The sequence below is a fragment of the Rhea pennata genome, chromosome 3 (assembly GCF_028389875.1).
Source record: "Rhea pennata isolate bPtePen1 chromosome 3, bPtePen1.pri, whole genome shotgun sequence".
In the NCBI taxonomy this organism is placed as follows: domain Eukaryota; kingdom Metazoa; phylum Chordata; class Aves; order Rheiformes; family Rheidae; genus Rhea; species Rhea pennata.
Window position 1 is genome coordinate 123,937,456 of NC_084665.1, and position 20,270 is coordinate 123,957,725.

At 38.8% G+C, this 20,270-nt stretch overlaps 1 protein-coding gene across 7 annotated transcripts in view; it reads left to right on the forward strand.

The window, feature by feature from the left end:
- SUPT3H (SPT3 homolog, SAGA and STAGA complex component) overlaps window positions 1-20,270 on the forward strand; it is a 290,826-nt gene that overhangs the window by 125,066 nt on the left and 145,490 nt on the right. The gene's annotated exons all lie outside the window — the stretch shown is intronic.

Below are 20,270 nucleotides of genomic sequence, written 5' to 3' on the forward strand. Positions count from 1 at the left end.
GGAGACTGCATTCAAGTGTAGGTTCTAGCCTAAATGTATTAGGTGGTTTCAGTGTAAGCCTCCCTGGAAAGATAATTCTGTATCATGAAACCACAGCATTTTACAGTATTCTCCGTCTTTAACAAGTCCATGAAAGTATATTATTGTCAATGCTGATTATGGGAGCTTTCTCTGTTTTCTGCTAATATGAAAGTCTGCATTTTTGGCAGAATGACCCGTTTATTTTTATAAGCACCTAATTTCCCTAAAAAGCTATTTGAGCTTGCATTGCGTGGACAGCCTCTCAATCAGGTTCTTTAAAGAAAAACCCCAAACCCCACGTTCCCTCCCCACCCAAACAAATGAAGAAAACCCTCTGCTTTCATTTGGTGAGATGCCTGTCAAAATCAATAGCTCTGATCTTGACGCCGTCTCCAGATAAATGTGGCTGGTATGCGGTGCGCGATGTGGTCCTTCCTCCTCCTTGCTCTCCTTTCTGGAGCTTCTGCTCCCTAGGCTGAGCTAGAGGGAAAGAGGGAGAAAGGGATGCCACAACTTCTCTGCAAAACCTACTGTGGTAGAACTGGGAAAGCGGGGAACGTGGGGAAATGGCCTTTCTTTTAATTTTCCCTTTTATTTTATAAGGTAGGATGTCCATTTACTGTTACACCTACCGATTCCCGTTGATGAGAACGCTCACATCCCGCTGAAATTTAAGCAAATAGTTCTCTGCAGAAGAGGAGGGCTGACTCGAATAACGTGAAAATCTTTCTGCCTCCATAAAGTTGACTTTGCGAGCTGTGGTTTACATACACAAGCCGTTCACACACATGCAGGAAGTTTTCTTGCCTTTTGCTAACTACAGTAAAGTCAATGAAATTAGAGAATAAATGATTCGTTGTAAATATTTAGTGAACTGTGACTAAGCACCTTTTAATAGAAAGTGTCAGTGTTTCAATTCCAGAGGCTGGACTGTTTATGAATAGTTATATTTTATAAGGTACTTTGTCATGGCTCGCGAGATATTTACAGCAAATCTTTTTTTAGTGACTTTTTTTTTTCATTAAGAGAACTCATGAGAATTTCCTGGACATACAAAGCAGGCTCATGATTGCACAGTATGTCACTGAAAACAACTTTCCCTGCCGTTTGGGTTTCCTTCTGTCTTGGCGGGCTGGGGTTTCACGTCTAGCTCTGTTACTCTGATAATGCCTTTGTGGGAAAGGAAAAGGGAAAAAAAGACATAAAATGTTAGTGTATTTCTGAAAACATGTTTATACTCACTGATTTTCTATTGCCGTCCAGAAGAGGTGCCTACTAATCAGAATATACATTTTTTAAAAAGAAAACTTTATTTATATTATTGCTGTTTCTTAGTTTGTAAGTGTTTCTTGCTGCTCTGCTTCAAAGTTGTAGAAGAACAGTAAACATCATTACATGATGATTAAGCTGCTGGGGAAAAAAGGTGTGTGGGGGGGAAACCCTATTACATGGAAGTGATTTTTCTACCCAGCTTTGTGCAGTTTTGTCTTTTACTCCATGTCAGCCATTGATAACCACATTTCAACTGCTTAAATTGTGCGTAAGCTGGGATTTAGGAAGGCCTTCAGATCCCGAGTCCTGGGGAGTGATTCGGAGAGATCGCCCAAGCGAAATCCTGCAGACATCGAAAGCCAACAAGGGCTTGGCTGTTTTCTAGGAGCTCCTGTGAATTTGAGAACCGCTCTTCCCTGGAGGAGGAGGAGGAGGGAGAAGTCAGGAGCCTGACTGCGTTTCGGAGGGAGGCGAGGACCCCAGCTGATAACGCAACCTTCCCGTCTCCAGCGACTGCTCTTGCAATTCCCAAATGAGTCACCACTTTAAGTACAGACGGCGGGGTGCTAGAATAGGTGCCAGAATTCCGAAGTTGAATACTTTATTTTGTAACTTTTGTAATAGTCACTGTAGATTTCCTCAAGGTGCTTGTGTGGTTAGGGACTGCCTGCTCTCAGTTGTACCTTTGCAAGCAGATTGGAGTCGGTGTCGTTTCAAGGGTACTTAAATAAGAACGAAAATAAAAAGTATAAAAAGAGACTTTTCTTTGTTCAGCAAATGTTCCCCATTTAATATTTCCCCATATAATAATTTTTAAGTTGTCTCAAATTGATTTGATGAATCCCTTATGATTAGACACGGGCAAGATGAAAGTAAGTAAGTATGGAGTGAGGCAGTGGAGACTGGAGAAATTCATTTGAATCATAGAAACCTTTCAGTCTGTCTCAGAAATAAATGTTAAAACAGCACACATCTGGTGGGTCATGACAAAAACATTTTTTCAGAAAATTTTCTTTCTATTTTTTTATATTAGTGAGTCTGCAAACATCTTTTATAGCTAATAATCATCAGTTCCATTATAAAGCTACGGTTTCTTTTTTTAAATCCATAAGCCTGGAAGATTTAAGGCCAGTAACTTCACACATTTTTTGCATCCCATTTATAACTTGTAGACAGCTCCTTTCTGTGTCTTGTTTGGAAGTATAGCCAGCAAAGCGAATATAACCTGGGCAATTTTTTTTTCCTTCCTGCTTTTACCAGGCCAAGAAAGGGAGCTTGCTTGTTTGCTCCTTTATCTCCATGATAATGATGGATGTGTCAGCAGAACCTTTATTCATTCGAGTGACTGGAAAAATAGAGATGCTAGGACTGCGGCTCTTGGGTGGCTTTTTCTGTTTGTTTGTTTGTTTGTTTTTCTGCCCTTTAATAAGGAGACTGTCCTGTGGATCTTCTCCCATTCACAATTGTAAAGACCACCTCTTCTCCCACTGGCTGCTGAATATCACTTCTGTTGCCATCCCTGGTAACCACACTAATTGCTTACATGGAAAAGTAATATTAGGAAAATATTAAGTGAAGCTAAAAATACCTTAAATATCATATAGCAGCTGGAAACAGGGAGAGCCAGCACCTTCCACCAGCCAGATCTCCACGGACCACCAGCAAAGTGCTCCGGGGACCACTGCAACCATGCAACCACATAACGTGCTTTGGAACTCGTTCATCAAATATCACCTACTGCTTTTTACCTTGACCTCAGAAGACTTCCTGAGCAAATGATAAACAATAAGCTTACATAGCATGCCCAAGAGACTTAGGTTCTAAATAAACCCTGTATGATGCCACACATTTTTGAGAAAGCAGAGCTTACCGTAGACCACACAGATCTCAGCCATGAGCACCATGGCTTGTGTGTTGAGTGATGCCAAGCTGGACTTCTGAGAAGCGATGACTGTACCTGGACATAGGAGCCCAGTCAGGATGTTTTTTTTTTCTTTTTTTTTTCCTTAAAAAAAAAAGCCCCTTGCAGAAAACCTTGGCGTTTCCTGGCCTGACTCTCTCTGTGGCGCCCAGGGTGTTGAGGAGATCGGCTGTGTGCTCTGCAGCACACTCTTCCCTGGCTCCGACACAGAAAGGAAGGAAAGGAAGAGTATCCTACCACCGACAGCAAGAATGGAGATGTTAATCGTTCTCCTCTCGCAGATCATTCTGATATGAAAAATTACGTTTGCTTTTGCCTATATATTGTGTGATTCAGTGAATGCAAACCACAGCTTGTCTTGAGGGGAATTCAGTCTTCCCCCAAACCAACCTTTGCTTCCTTGGTCCCTCCTGGAGGGAGGAAGAGAAAGGGAACGAAGGGATGTTGAATGTCTTGCCCTCCAGCATGCCCTTCTTGACTTTTTTCCCAATAGAAATTAAATTTCATTTCAGAATTTTTAAAATGCTTAAAATTAAAAAAAAAAAAAAAAAAAAACTGCTTCCCACTAAGCATCTGTTGCTGTTGGTCAGGGTGCAGCATGTGAACTTCAATTCTTGAAGAATTTTTCCTTCTACAACCATAGAAATGTACTGGAAAGCTGAAAACTGATTTACTGGTTGGAGTAAATAATTAGAAGAGTTTTTTGGAATGATTTTGTGCCTAACTGGAGCGCTTTTCTGCTTTGTGCAGCTTTTTTGTTCCAGGATGTCTAAGGGAATTTGGATTTTACCTGATACCGTTTCACATCATATTCCACAGATATAGTTAAGAAAGAGAAGCACACACATTCATGCTGATTATTTTCTTTGTTGACTGCAATACTGGCAATAATACTGGATTGTACATAAAAAGTCTTTTTATGAATCTGTATATTTGATTACTGATTTTGCTCCTACTTGAGCAACCTAGAATTTGTAAATTCAAAATATAATTCAATCCAACTATAATTTTATAGTAAATGTTCTCTAAAGTGCCAATTACTGTGATGTAAATGATTCTCCATAGATATAAATTGTCATGCGCATTCAGCCTGAGTTCTAAGTATAGCTCATTGTTTATTTTTAGTAACAAAGGTAGAAAAATACAATCTTAAAAAAGAAATGCAAGTTTGAATGGAACTCAAGTTATCCTTTGAAATAAGCGCTTTTGAACTATCCTCCGTAAAAGGAAGTAGCTGTTCTTTTCTTTTGTTTGTTTGACATTCTGTTGAGACATTCTAGAGTGATGCTTGATCTTCCTTTTTCTTAGCCTTTTATTCTTGATTCGTAGTTGGTATGTGCTACACGACAACTTCAGATCCTTCTTTTCAATATTACTATTATAGTGTTGTTAAACAACCAGTCCATGTCTGGTACTTGTGAATTTACTTTCCCGTCTAAGCTCAGTTTTTTTCATATTTTTAAAAATTAAATTTTCCATCTTGGATTTCTTACCATTTAACCCTTTTATTAATGTATTTTTAAATTTGTTTTTTTGCACTCTGGAATATGTGGAGTTTTTTGTTCATTCACATTATGCATCTCTTGAGCAAGCACTCATTTATCTATTTCCCTAGTTTGCTTATGAGAATACCTTTCTAAAGTCCAGATACTTCACATCTACTGCTTCCTACTTTCCACTGAGCCACTTCTTGTTGTAAAAAAAATACTTTTTTTTTTCTTTTGAGAAATCTAAGAAAACTCTTTCATTTTGCTTTCTGATGAGCTCTCTGCATTATTTCACGATTTGTTTTCATGCCCCGGGTGGCTCAGTGTAGGCTATGATTTTTGTGTGTTTGTGCCCCTTTTGAGTTCTCTAAAGCTTGGGAAGGAGATGGGGAAGAGCAGAAGACAGAGTAACTATTAGGCATTCATTTGGAGATACGGGAGACCAGAGATTTGATCTGTGTTAATTGAGTGGACAGTAATTTTTTTGCCTGTATTTTCACCCCTGGTTTTTCAATTCCCTATGTTTCTTTGAACAATATATTATAAGTCAATGATAAATTAGGAAAATAACTTGTGTTTTTTTATGAGATTAATTTTCTAAGTGATGATTTAGTGTTCATGCTCAGTATAACTGCATTTTGGACAAAATCAAAAACCATAGTGTAATTAATAGACACGGATGTGGTCCTCTTCCAAAGTCCTTGCTTTTGTTTTTGTAGCAAGTAGATTAAGACTAGGGTGACTGTAAAACATCAATATTTTATAAAACTCTTCTTTTCTTGTTCCAAAAATTCTGCCAAATTGTACTCAAGTGAAGTCTTCTAAGGAAAAAGCCTGTAAGAGTTCCTCACTATAAATACATTTTTGTGATTTTAAGAAGAATGAGGTATTTATAATGGATTGAACCAGAGCTTCTCTGCTCTGTGTTATCTTTATAATGTTTGCCATAAAGTGCTTCCAGGCGACATCTTGACTTCTGTAATTTTTTCTTCCTTTTCGTTGGTGCCTGGAACAGATTATTGTGGGTTATAACATTTTAAAACATTTAAGTAATCCATTTGAAAGCAGGAAAAGGAGCACACCATTGATATGAAATTGCGCTGACCTTCCAGAAAAGATTTTATCACAGAACTTCTAGTTTCTTACGCTAGGGAGAATGTTGCATAGTTTGATTTCTGAAATAAAATATATTTTAAAGCTTTATAAGGGAAAATGATGTATCTTATGGCAGAATTTTATCTTCAGAGTGAGAGCATTAGCGCAGTCTGAAGTTAAACCTCAGTTAAAAACAACTCTTCAGAACAATTTTTCTGTATTTTAATGGATGTGCGTCTTAGCTGATGTGTTTTTTCTGGGTCTGATTGGGGGAATATTTCCTAATTTTCACTTGCAAATTCAGTCATAGCACAGGGTAACTGGCGTATCATCTCAGACTGGGCTGTTTTGGTAACTGGGAGGTTGTGTTGCTTTGTTGGTTGTAAATAGTGTGAACTGTTGTGCTCCTGACTTGTCATCAATAATTTAAAGCAGAGGTTTCCAAACTGTGATCTGTGGACCACTGATGGTCCAAAAGGCCAAATTATGTATTTTGTAGCTGATCAGTGGAGTTTTGTTAATATATGTAATACCCCCCCAAAAAAAAAAAAAAAAAAATCTAGAAAGATTACACATATTCGGTCTTACCACATCTGTGAGAAATTTGGAGATTTGTAATGCGCTATTAGTCCCAAATTGTTCCGTATCTGTGAGACAGAGCATGTTACTCGACACCTCTGTATTTTTCCCCATTATAAATAGGAGTACTTTAATGTTCATCTGAAGCTAGTACTGCAAAGAGGAATGAATGAAAACACAGGCGCGCTATCTGCTTCGGTGGACTTTTCAAAGCATTTTGTTTTCTGCTGAAATCAGAACCTTAAAGTAAATCTAATTTGCAAACGCTGATTTGACAGTAGAGCGCTTGTCACCCAACAGTGGGAGGCATCAGGGCGTTTTATTGCTTTTCCTGTCGCAGACTAACTTTGGACGTAATTTGCCTCCCTTTTCCACACTCTGGTTTCAGGAAAGGTAGTAAATTAAGAAGAGAGATGTTGTAAAATGTGTTAACATCTGATAAGGAAGTGTGCTATTTGACAATTGGATATTATTCGTATCATTTAACACCTATAAGATCTCATTCATACAATAATGAAATTATTTTTTAAAACAAAAGGCCAACCAAAAATGGTCTTAACATTTTGGAGAATACAAAAGGACTAATATTTATCCTCTAAAAATTGGCATAAGGCATCGTTTATATTTTGCATCTTGTGGATTAGTTTAAATTGTCTTGTGCTTTTAATCTGAATTTAAAATAACGAGGGATTTCCACATTTGGTTAACACTTATAGTATATATATACAGTGAAATTATGTTTTGACTTCCCGCGCTCCTCATCATTTTTTCACCCTATCCTCATGAGAGCAGACTGAAAATTCATCTTTTTTGGCCTGCTTAAATTCCATTTGTGTTTGGGTATATCGTTGAGATGAAGTTTTCTTCCTAGAGCAGAAATGACTGATCATAGTCCAGTCTACCTAGTCTAGAAAGACATTGTCTCATTTATTTCCTGAAAAAACTAAAACCCTTTGTGAATGAGTGAATGGAATGTATTATACTATACAACTGGAATAAATTATATCTTCTTCCTTTGCCAGTCATAAGGATTTGTACAATTAATTGATATTTAAAACACTTAACTGTTAGTTTGGTGCATTCTGCTTAATATACCATAGTATTGAAAAGGATCCTCGCCGCAGCTTTGTGTTAGGATAAATCCTCTGATTTTCAGCACTTACAAATTATTTACAGCAGTATAACAGTGGAAAACACCCCAAACAAACTAGAGTGAAGTCCATCATTTTCCTTAATAAGCTGGAATTCTAAAAGTACCTATGTAGCATATCTGCCCAAATTGTAGCATTTACTTATTTTACAAAATCACAGTCATTCTCAGCTCGTGAGTATTTTGACACATTCACCTTGACAGATATACCTTTACTTGGTTTGTTGAAAGTAGATCTGTGTATGCATCCAGCATAGCAACTGAGTACCTTTTACGTATTGATAATTCATAAAGTTCATCGACCATGAGGAAAACACTAAAATATTTTTTTTAATAGTGCAGGAAGTTTATTCCAATACGTTTTCTGAGTGAGTCTTTTTGTGTATATGATTTCATTTTAATGTCTTAATTCAATGGATATGCACGTAACTACTTCCTGAAGCTAAAACTTTATTATGGTCTTACAGAAAAGTTGGGCAGCTACATGCTTTATAATGTGTGTTCCAGCAGCCAGTGCTGAGGATTGTTAGACCTAGTAAGTGTAGCCATAGATGTTTAAGTACAAGTAAACCTACAGTTATGGCACTTTCTTCTTGAAATCAGAGTTTAATTTGCATATTTATTCTTCTCTGTGGATCCAATAATATACACAATTCTGCTTGTTTTGAATGTATATTGTTGCTCATAAGGAAAGGTGATGGCAACTGGGGGAGGTTCCTGAGGACTGGAAGAAGGTAAATGTCACTTCTGTCTTCAAGAAGGTCAACAGGGAAGAGCTGGGGAGCTACAGGCTGCTCAGGCTCATCTGAATCCCTGGGAATGGGATGGAGCAACCAAACCTGTAAACCATTTCTAAACCTATTAAGAACAAGAAGGTACCTGGGAGTTGTCAGCATGGATCTATGAAGGGGAAATCATACTTGAGCCATTCGTCAGCCTTCTCCAATGAAACAATTGGATTAGTGAGATGAGGAGGGAGCAGTGGATGTTGTTTATCTTGCCTTTAGCAAGGCTTTCGATACTGTCTCCTGTACCATCCTCATATCAAGCTGATGATCATGGACAGTGAGGTGGGTTGAAAACCACCTGAAATGCCAGCCTCAAAGAGTTGTGATCGGTAACATGAAGTTCAGCTGGTGGCCAGTCAATAGTGCTGTACTCCAGGGATCAGTACTGAGGCCAATACTGTGCAACATCTTCATCAGTAACATGGATGATGGGACAGAGAGCACCTTCAGTATTTTTGCAGATGACTCAAAACTAGGAGGGATGGTTGGTAGACCAGAGGGTTGTGCTACCATTCAGAGGGACCACGGCAGGCTGGAGAAATGGGCAGACAGGAAGTTCATGAACCTCATGAAATTCAACAAAGGAAAGCGCTGAGTCCTACCCCTGGGGAGGAATAACCTTAAGCACTAGGACAGGTTGGGAGTTGAGCAGCTGGAGAGCAACTTGGCAGAGAAGGACTGTGGGGGTGTCTGAGCACTGGAACAAGTTGCCTAGTGAAACTGTGCAGTCTATGTCCTTGGAGGTATTCAAATCCCAACCAGACACAGCCCTGAGCAACCTGTTTGGAGCAGAGGGGATGACAAGATGATCTCCAGTGGTCTCTTCTAATCTCAGTTATGCTGTGACCCTATTTTACATGAAGTAGTAGTGATATCTTTTTCTTTTCTCTTCCTCTCCTCTCCTCTCCTCTCCTCTCCTCTCCTCTCCTCTCCTCTCCTCTCCTCTCCTCTCCTTTCTTTTTTTCTTTTCTTTTCTCTTTTCTTTTCTTTTCTTTTCTTTTCTTTTCTTTTCTTTTCTTTTCTTTTCTTTTCTTTTCTTTTCTTTTCTTTTCTTTTCTTTTCTTTTCTTTTCTTTTCTTTTCTTTTCTTTTTTCCTCCCTTTCTGGCCTGGAACACAGTAATTTTCCAGGATAAGTAAGAATTTTTAAGAAAACATTGAATATAAATTTCTTACTCTCTATATTATATTCTATATAAAGTGACATTAACTGAAGTTCCTCTCTTTTAGGGAACAATTTGGCAGTGGGGGGAGTTGTTTGCACAAGTCATCAAAACAATTTCAGTCTCAGTGTAGGTCATGATTCAAAAGATTCGGGCTTAAACAGAATGTGTTATCAAATCAAGACAGAGGGACTGCCCATAGGTTTGTAAGACTTTAGCATCTCTGAAATACGTTCTTTGAGGATTTTGTGTTACTCTTGATTTATGATGGTGTCACTGTGGAAAGAGTTTTTCTTTATTTGTATTTTCTTTGATTTGTCAAACTATTAGATATTGTTAATCCTGCTGTCTGGTATACTTTACCATTTAAAAACTCATGATATAAAGAAACTAATTTCATCTTTAGGTAAATACGGTTACTATTAAAGAGGTTTAAAGATGCTTTCTGGAGGACTGCTAAAAGTAGGTTAGGACAATGGCAAGAGACTGTTTTCAGGTGGTTTGTTGTTCATAGCAAGCTTGATTTGGTAGAAGCTGACATTGTCATCTGAATCACATTTGACTTGACAGACACGAGTACCTTCCTAATGGAAATGTAGCTGTGCAATGACATTTTTATTTCCATATGTTCCTACTTTAGGTAGATGCATTACAGGAGAAAGAAATGAGGAGATTAAACTAATCATTTGAACTCACACTGAGAGGATTTTGGTGAGTTTATAAGTAGCAGTTAGCAGTCCTTTTGCTTCTACTTGTTCTTGCCTTGTTTAGATCCTACCTCAGTGGAGCTGTGAACTTGGCAAGTATCTTTGGACGTTGTTTTCCAGCGTAGTAATTGAGGAGGTATCGGTAGTAAAGACTGTTGAAGAGAGCATTTTTAATATTTTTTTCAGATAAACTCAAAATAATTATGAACTCTCTTCCTATTTCTAGAATTTTAACAACTACAAGCATGGATAAAGCTTATTTCAGATTCAACATGCTCCTTTTGGGGTATATCAGGAACTGCACCAACCATCTGTTAGTTGCAGATGACATACCATCTTAAAATGTGATGATATCTAAAAGGTTTAAGTCACCAAATCAAGATTTCTTTTAATCTACCTGTTTAACATCACACACAGAAAAACCCCAAATCTTGATTGACCTTAGTTTTCAGTGTTCCCAGCTGTGAAATTCCTTCCAGGACAGTTACAGGGTTTTAGCTCTTGTTGTCCAGATGATTTTCTTCTGATTTGCTCTAAATGTTCCTTTTCTAAAGTTTGTCCCTTGACCCTATGTCCTTTTGAATAATTAAATGATGTTATGTAATGTTTCTCTTCTTGATGTTTATGCTCTTCCAGTATCTGCAGATATCAGCTGAACATAATTTTGTACTGAAACAAAAATCTTTGATAGCTGGCATTTCCATTTCTTTCTGTGCTTGCTGTTCTCATTGCCATACACATATTTTGAAAATGATGTTTTTCTTAACCAACTATGGCTCCTTTCAGTAAAATTTGGTTTTGTCTAGACAATGTTCCTGTGCTCAGCACCAAAAAGCAGAATTTCTTTGTCACAAACTGATGGTCAGCTCTCAAAAGAGTGGCCAGATTCTTAGAGTTAGTTGATATTACAGTATTTAAAAAGTGAATAGAATGCCTTCATTTAGTAAATAAGTAGACGATGATTAATTTTAGTAACTTCCTATTGCCACTGTAGACAATATCAAATTAGGAGAGTGGGGAGTTACTGTTGTTCACACCATCAGGCTGGTGAGATACATTCCTCAGTTACTAGACAAGAAAATATGACCGAACTCATAGTCAGTTGTCTGACCCAGGATAGACCTAAGAAAGGGAAATGCATAGTCTCCCTTGAGGAGTTAGAGAAAGCATCAGTAGGCATTTCATGCATTGTAGTGATATAGGAAGACTAGCCGGGGGGAAAAAAAATATGAAAGAGGTACTACAGGAAGTAATACTAGAAGAGATACCTAAGTCAATACCAATAACTCAACTTTGTATGCAAAATAATGTAATACTGCTATCCAGATGGTTGGGTAACGTATAGCTACATATGTATACTTGGAAAAAAGTGTCTGAACTGTGCAGCATCTGAAAATATATATGTACTAACAAATTCTAGTCTTGTGCCAGTCATGGCTATTAGAGTGCTTGCCGCGTTATCAATGGGGGGCATTTTCAGTCAGTGGCAGAGAAGGGTTGTGAAGGTGATGAAAAAACAGTGCAAAACTTCAGACATTGAATTTAGTGCCTGAAGTCTAGGCATCGCTGTGGGCAGCCATATCTCTCCATCAGCTCTGTAGGAAATTTTAGGCTATAGGCTTTTATTCGTATTGTTCTGAAACATCTTTGAGACCTTAATCATGTACTATCACCTACTGCAGAGTTTTACAAATCCATGAAGTCGTAGGTGGGGAAAGCACCCAAATTTGGGCGGTGGTGATTGTTTCTGTGTCCTATAGTTTAGAAGCAATTTACATAGAAGAAGATACACCTCGTGGTTTCCAGTGTCCTCTGTAACGAACTGCTTGAAATTTAGAAATCTGGGTCCAGCTGTTTAATCCAGTAATTGTGGGCATAAAACTCAGGGTGTAGGCTAGATATGCTAATGTTGAAAGGCAGCATGATTTGAAGGTGGAACTTGGGTCTTCCTGTTAAAGAACCAAGGTTCTTCTACTCTACTCTTGTTGGGTTTTATGATAGTGAAGCTGCATCGTGGAGTATAGTAACTTGGAGTAGTTCTTTTCTCTATGATATCTATTGCCATGTCAGATTTGCTCCCACCACTCATCAGATGGAAACCTCGACTTTCCCAACTGCCTGTCATCTTCGGGACCAGATCTAAACTTTATGTTAATCTTTAGAGTCAACCTTAAATACCACCAAAACTTCAAAATAATTTATTGCTGATTTTCTGAAGTTTGTTTTTATTTGTTTGTAGTGATTTTCAGTCTCTGTCCTTCTGGCGTTAGAATTGCTGGAAGTTTTCTAGGTGTTCCTGTGCTCAGTACCAAAAAGCAGAATTTCTTTGTCACAAACTGGCAGTCAGCTCTCTAAAGAGTGATATGTTTAGGAGAACACTTGCTTATAGTATGAAAACATCTAAGTTCTGTGAATTAATATGCTGTACATTCCAGATGCATTCCTGCCAAACAGCTGTCAGAAATGAGATTTATCGTGTATTATTGCAATACTGAGGAGAAGTGAGTCCAAATATTATCCAATCCAAATATATCTAGTAGTTGTTCTTTCCTCTGTGATTTTTTTGGGATCCTTGCCTGATTTTAGATTTGCAACAGTAAATTAGCCAGTTCTGTACGTAGTGAGCAGTTACAACTTGATCGTGTGCTGCTCGGTCGCTTAGCTGGTTGGTTAATAAATGCAGGGTGAGAATCAGCTTACTGATTCAGACATCTGAATTTAGGTGTCCTCAGAGTATTTGTCTACATGTGAGTTAAGTGTCTAGCTTCCATAATGCATCAGCATGAGCTGAATCACCTTCCAAGCTCCTTTGATTTTTTTTTTGAATTCTGTTCAACTAACGATGTTCTCTCCTCAGTATACTACTGTGCATTTTTCTCCACATGCAAATGCTTCCAGCCTAGAGACACCTATTCTCAATATGCTGCTTCATCATGTATGTCCTATGTTAGGAACTGCCAAGTCTGGTAGCACGAGAGAGGCGATGCTGCTGCAGCTGCATGTTCTAAGGGCCAGCTAGTAGTGAGGCTGAGCATGTATTCCCAGTGGGCACACACAGAGACATGCATATGCAGTAAAAATATATATATATATGTATCTGTATATGTATATTTGAATATACACACATATATACACACACACACTGCTGGCCACACAGATCAACACAGACAGAAACACACAGCATTCACTCAAACACAAACAGCACCACTGGCCTAATCCTGTCCTCTCTCTGACTGATCAGGATGAAGGTCTTTCAGTGAGAAATACGTGTGTATGTGTATGCATGCATATGTATGTATGTGTGTGTGTATGTATACACACACACACACACACACACACACACACACACACACACACACACACACATATATATATGCACACAATGTGGATTCCTCTAGTAGCTAGCCTTAGATGCTGGGTCTACCCAGGAGCTGGCCCTAGACACTTAGTCTACCCAGTAGCTGGCCCTTGGATCATCTCATCTCCAGATGCCTCATGCACATGCAGATAGGTTTCACAGTCATCCCTCAGACCCTATGGTCTGTCTGGAGCTGGCTTGGACCTCCTGGTCCATCCAGTAGCCAATGTGTAGACCCTCAGGTCTCTTCAGTATCCAGCCCAGACCTGTGACTGCTTTGATACCTGACTACATAGTCTCTTATCCTACTTGTTGTCTAGTCCAGCTTGATATTTGCTCGCAGTCAGACTCTGATGTACGTACCCACACAGCATATGTGCACCAGAGACACACAGCCTACATGACCTGTGGTCTAACTGCAGTTGCTGCCACTCAGACCTCCATATGCACACATACACACACAATAGGAGGTGTGCTCTGGAAAATGTTTGGAAATAGAGTTTAATAAGAAGACAGGACAGACTGGGTGATCATGTACAGAGCATGGCCATACAAGCATTCTAACCAGCAGCCTGTTTACACAAAAACAGCCCCCTTTGTCCCCTTATCCCTATGTTTTCTTATGCTTGCTTCTCCACAAACTACCTTGATCCTTCCCTTTCCCCGCCTATGGCCCTTCCTCTTAATTTCTCGTAATCAGTGTTGAACAATCCCAAGATGCTCTTTCCTATATCCCATAATGTGTCCCATGCCCCTGGGCATAACCCTTCTCAAACTGCAAGGTGCTCCAGAGAGCCTTGCCTCTTGACTCAGCTGATGGGTGTCCCCCTGGTCCCGGGGTTGCTGCCCGCCTGGGACAGCCCTGGGAGGGCAAGGCTGGGGTTTCGTTTCTCTGGTCAGGTCTTTGGGGTTCCCCTGCCTGTTGTTCCTCTGCACTCCATATTCATAAAGATGAGCCTTTAATCACATAACCTAATGCCCATCTTCGTTCTCTTTCCATCACTGCAGAAGATACCAGGACGTTTTGGACACAGCCTCTGCTGGGCTGAAGGATCGAGGAAGCCCATTATGAGATCTTATGTGGAAAGAATTGTTCTCTGACATCCACCCGTTATTGAGGTAGTCTAGGCACCTGAAACTAGATGTTGCTTTTAGGCATGTAAAGCTAGGTAGGTTGAACTTGGGAATGAGCCCAGGGAAAGGCTGTTTATGTGGTCTTTCCAAGGAATAGTGATCATTCCCAGGACATGCTGTGGTAGGCACATTGGGTGTATCTCTGAAGCTGTCCTCTTTAATCCAAACTGGGAAAGCAGAACATGTTTGGCACTCACCCCATGATGAAATTATTTTAAATCTTCCTCATCTTCACTTTTTCTTCACCCAAAGAAAGGCTCTGCATTTGTCTGTAGAAAATAAAATTTCATTTTGTCTATTGTTTCTGCACTTGAAAAATAAGTTGCATTAGTTTTATAGTGCTGAAGTTGGTTCCTTCTCCTTACTGTTATCTTATCCCTCATATTTCAATAGCTGGTCTTCTAAAGTCTGCTCATTACAGAATGCATGTTAGGGCTAAGTCTGTTATGTTAAGTACTTCTTTGGTTTTCTCAGATTTTTTTTTCCTATTGCCTTTTCTTCTCTTGATTTTTCCCTTTAGAGGAAAAATTTCTTTGTGCTGGATAGATGGATGTAGCCCACTCTTGCAGTAGATGAAAACTAAATTTAAGTGCAATATAAATGTATCAATAGAAAGCAACATAGGGGATTCTTGGGGATAAACAGTAATGATTCAGACCAGCAGGCAGCAGCAATACCACTGTACTGCAGGAAGAAAAAGTATCTACTTGCCCCATGTGGGGTCTTCAGATGCATAAAGAAATTCAAGTCTGGAGGGATGACCTCTGCTGCTGCATGTCCTCTCATGTAGAAACAAAAGGAAAATTGTTAAGGATTTCTTGAGGGGGAAGAAAAAGAAAAAAAGAAAAGGCACGTTTCCCACCGGTCTACCTCCCTGCTTTTATACGTTTTTTTTTCTGGGCTAGATCCATCAAATTTATTCAAGCTGGTAAATTCCATGAGTTGGGGCAGTTTTGTTATGGTATGAACTCAGTAGAAGCCCCAGTAAGGGAAACTATTTATTTGAGCTTAGTGTACTCCCAGCCACCCTGGTTATACTTCCTTTCTGGCCAGGATAGCTGTTCAAGCCTGTGGAGGATGGGAGATCGCAGCAGCTTTCTGTCTCCACAGCCTGCTCTCCTGGTGGTCTGGCCACCTGGAGAGCTCTGCATCAGGGCTTTTCAAGTAAAGTTGCTACTGTGCCTGGCCCAGTACCTTTTGCAGGCTTTCAAAACCCCAAGAAATGTAACAAAGAAAATGCTTTATCTGTTTTCGTAGCTGACCAAGATTTCCTCTTTTGAGGTTCTTAAGATGTAGGTCTCCGCACCATGAGTAGCTCTAGTATTGCTCTATATGCTCTAGCATGTGCTAAGTATAGACGTGTGCCAGCGTGTTTGTATGTGTGTATTGCACATATGTATGCATTTAGGGGTCTGGATGCTTACCCCTTTTGATGCACCTGGCAACATCGTTACAGGAATTTAAATAAATTAGAAATAGGAGCTGAAAGTAAACAATCAAAGAGCTGTGGCAGTCCTCTTTCTCCCCGCTACTCTTCTAATCTGCCTATGAAAATCCATGTAAGTTGATCACCCCTTGTAAAAACTTTTCCTTAAAACAGACAAACCTTTGAAATTTGATCATCTAGGAAAGCTTCGTTATTGCCGGACCTCTATAAAGATTAGATGCACAGAGATGTGTTTGACAAGCCTCTTCTATTATCAAGGCAGTCTTCCATAGTGTTTTGCTATTTTGATGCACCGCTAATGTTGTGTTTTGATGTGTTTCTGTTTCAATAGTTATCCAAGGGGCGACAGCACTTTCATATTTTCAGCAGCATTTTTACATGTTTCATAGGAAGATGTTTATACTCCTAGAAAGCCGAAGGTTCTCGTAACTAGTGAACCATTAAAAGCAAAGCATACATGAAATGAAATTCATAAGTTATGTTAAAACATCAAGTTCAGTTTCAGCTCCCAGAAGCCTGGACACCAGATTTTGGGTTTGGGGTTTTAAGGTTTTCTTTTGGTTCTTGGCCTAGCCCGTATTCTGTAACTTGGCAAAAATCGAAGTCCCTGGCTCTCCGTGTTTGCTTTGCAATGGAGAATTACAATGGCAAAAGTGAAGAAAGGAATTGAAGAGTTTACTGCTATGCTCTTTGTGCTTTGGGGGATTTTACCTCAATGTAGCATTATTTCTGGTAATACAAAAGAGCAAAGAAGTTCCCACTTGATATTGTAAAAATATTGTCATACAGACCAATTAAAATCTAGAACTGGCGGCAGGAAACGTAACAAACACTATACAAATATCAACAGCCATTACTGAGGCTTCACATTTCTTTTAGTGTCTAAAAGATCCAGAACCTGTTGCAAAGAAAAAGGAAACAGCTGTGGTGTTTTTACTTCTTCCTGAAACCACCAGGCTGGTATCTAGTTTTCTGTGTGGGGGAAAGAAGAAGTTGGCAGAAGTTACATGGGAAAACAGTGAAGAACAGCTGAGGTGCAGGTATCTTTTGAAGGTAGAAAGAAGAAGAGTGTGAGAGAGGGAAGAAGCAAGTAGGTGCACTTGGAAGTTGAGTAGCGCATTCAATTTTTACATTGCTTCGTGTTCTAATACAGAATTTTAGCATCAAATTTAATGTAACTTTTTACATCAGAATGGAGCAAAAAGATTGCATAACTGCCTGCCCTTACATTAGTATGCTGGATCTTGATAGTATCTCTTCTACTTTGTAGTGTATATGAAGCTGGTAGTTGCAGAGGAGAGGGATTTGTAGATACCAGAAAAGGAAGATATCGTGATGAAGAGCCAGCACTCTGCTTCAAAAGTAGAGTTTTGTCCTGGCACTTTGTTTTCAAAAAAACAAACAAAAAAACCCTTTCATTCATGTATTCAAAATGTTTGCTGATAAAACTGAACTAAAGTGATTTATATTCTAGATCATAATGTTAATATCCAGGCATTTACTGCTCTCTTGCATGTTTGTTTTGTTTTTCTGTTAAATCTTATTAATAAGTGAACATGATAATATTAATGTGTCAGTAAATTTAAATGAACAGCATAACATGATTGTGAAGGCTGAATTCTGCTTGTTTTTATATACATTATGTGGTTAGAGAAAACATAAATCATTTGTAAATTTTCAGTTTATTTACGTATGTACTGTACTTAAAAAAAGAAATACTTAAATTTTATCCTATATAAGCAATTGTTTTGAATCTATGAGCTTATTTTTTTACACTATTTCACATTCCAGAGCAATAGAAAGTAATTCTATTTGTGTATATATGTATTTACTATATACTATACAGTTTTTGTTTACAAAATATGCAATAGGATATGGTTGATTGTGCAAGTCCTAGGAAGGATCTGGCATCATAATTCAAGTATATGTGCACACCTACATAATGTAAAGAAAATTAGTTGAATTGTCCTGACATAAGAGATGTTGTACAATGTGTTGTAGAATGTGAGCATCACGTTAAATTATGGATAGTTTAAACAAGACAAATGATAGGGAACAAATATAAAGAAAGTAATTTCCCCATACTATGACTAGTGTAGAACAGTGAGGTACAGTCATATATGAATAGTTTTTGTTATGCTCTTACAGGTATAAAGCTAAAATTTGATATAATTAAAATTTCAAAGGATATGTAAAGGATGCTGAATATTGTTTCAGGATTAGAAAAGCAGCTTCTCCCACTGTGTGCCTCTTTAATTACTGTGATTCCATAGTAAAAGAAAACGTTAGGTTTTGTAGATAAAGCATTGCATTATTTTAAAAATTGGTAAGTATGTAAATAGTCAAAAAAGTGTTACTTATTTTATAGCTTCCTTGCTTAACACATAATACAACTGATGTACTAACAATTTGTTTCTAGATTGTATGTAGAGTGAAGTAAGGCAGAGAAACTTTTCTGAGAAAAGTGAGAGATGTTGAGATATATAGAACTACAACTAGAATCCTTGAATAGCCAATTTCTGCTATTTTGGACCAAATATGGATAAGTAGGAGTTCGGAGGTGCAGAACAGACAGTAGTCAACTAATGCAAATAGCATCTTTTTGTGCCTTATGTGAAGACAGGGAAACTACATGAAAGAAGAGACCTTTTCCTTCCTTCCCCCTTTTCTCCTATGTTCTTTGATTATTCTAGTTTGCAGCACAACCATCCAGATGTAGGTGTCTGCTTAGGAGCAGCTGAACATCTCTTCAGACTCACTGACCCAGAATGTTTAGAGATGGAGTTTAGTTGCCCAAATATAGGCATTTACAGTCTTTTTAGGTGCTAAAGGTCCTTCACTGGACCTTCAGTAGCCTCTATGGAAGAGTGCTGGCTACTCTATGGAAGAGTGCTGGCTACCAACAGGTAATATATATCTATCAGTCACACTTGGATGTCTTGGACGTTTCAGACTAAGTGCTTCTGTACTCTACCTCTGTACTCCTCGTCTCTGTCACTGTGTGAAGTAGAAACTTAGAAACCAGTCTCACATGTAGACAGCCACGTTGCAGGTATCCGAGTGGGGAACTGAAGCTCACAATGAGAATTTAAGATACATATTTTCATATGACTTTTGGGGCATTGCATGGGAAAAGCTTAGGCTTTGCTGATCCAGAGGGGTTACGAACCAAATACCTAGCATTCAGTTTTCTGCAGTGGCTATGGTCTTTGTGCATAGGCTAGTAATGGCCACTGCCTATCTCAGATCAAAAGAGCTATTCCACTCCAGCTGAAGGATTGGCAATTAGGAGAGGTGTAGTGAGTAAGTTCTGTCATTTTGTTGAAAAGATAAATATTAGAAAGTCTTATGTTATTTTGTATAGTTTATTGGAATGATTCTGTACTCTCAATAGCTTCATTTATGCTAGTAAATTAAACAATGCCAATGTGTGGGCGCTGCACCTTGTTAAGCCGTTATAATGGTATATAGCACAGCTTTATCCCTGACCAGATGCCACTTTACCAAAAAGTCTCAGAAATGGTTCAGGAATTAGGAGGAGCCAAGGCTGTTTCCCAGCAAACAGTGGCTATTCTGTTTTCAGGTACAGGAGAATTTAATAATGTGGCCATGGAGAGACTTGCAGTTGACTCTAGTGCTGAAGAAGAGGTGATGCTATTTAGTTGACTCGGAGGTGGAGTGGAGCCTTCACCAGTACAGGTTGTAGAGTGTACAGGATCTGATTTGCCATCTTGGATGCTTGTGCTCACATTGTAGCTAATACGCTGTGGGAGCGTGACAGTGTATATCTGCATGATGCTTCAAGCCAGTCATTAACTTTTGGATATAAATTTATAGCTTGCAATAGCAAATACCATCTTGGCCTAAGAGTGAGAGATCTTTTATCTATGCCATAATCCTGTCTGTGGTGAAAGGATCAATGTCATGGAAGAATCCCAACCCAGCCCATTCTCGGTCCAGACTGTTCAGTGTGATAATATTGCAGCTCACCCTAAAATTCTGCATTAGGACCTGAACCATGAGTGCAGGTCTTCCTGTTCACTAAACGTTGATAACCTGTTCCTTGTTGGACCTACCTATGAAGATATCATTGCTAGTGGCAATCACTTCCACCAAAAGTCAGGACGAACTGTTTATGGGTTGATTCCTC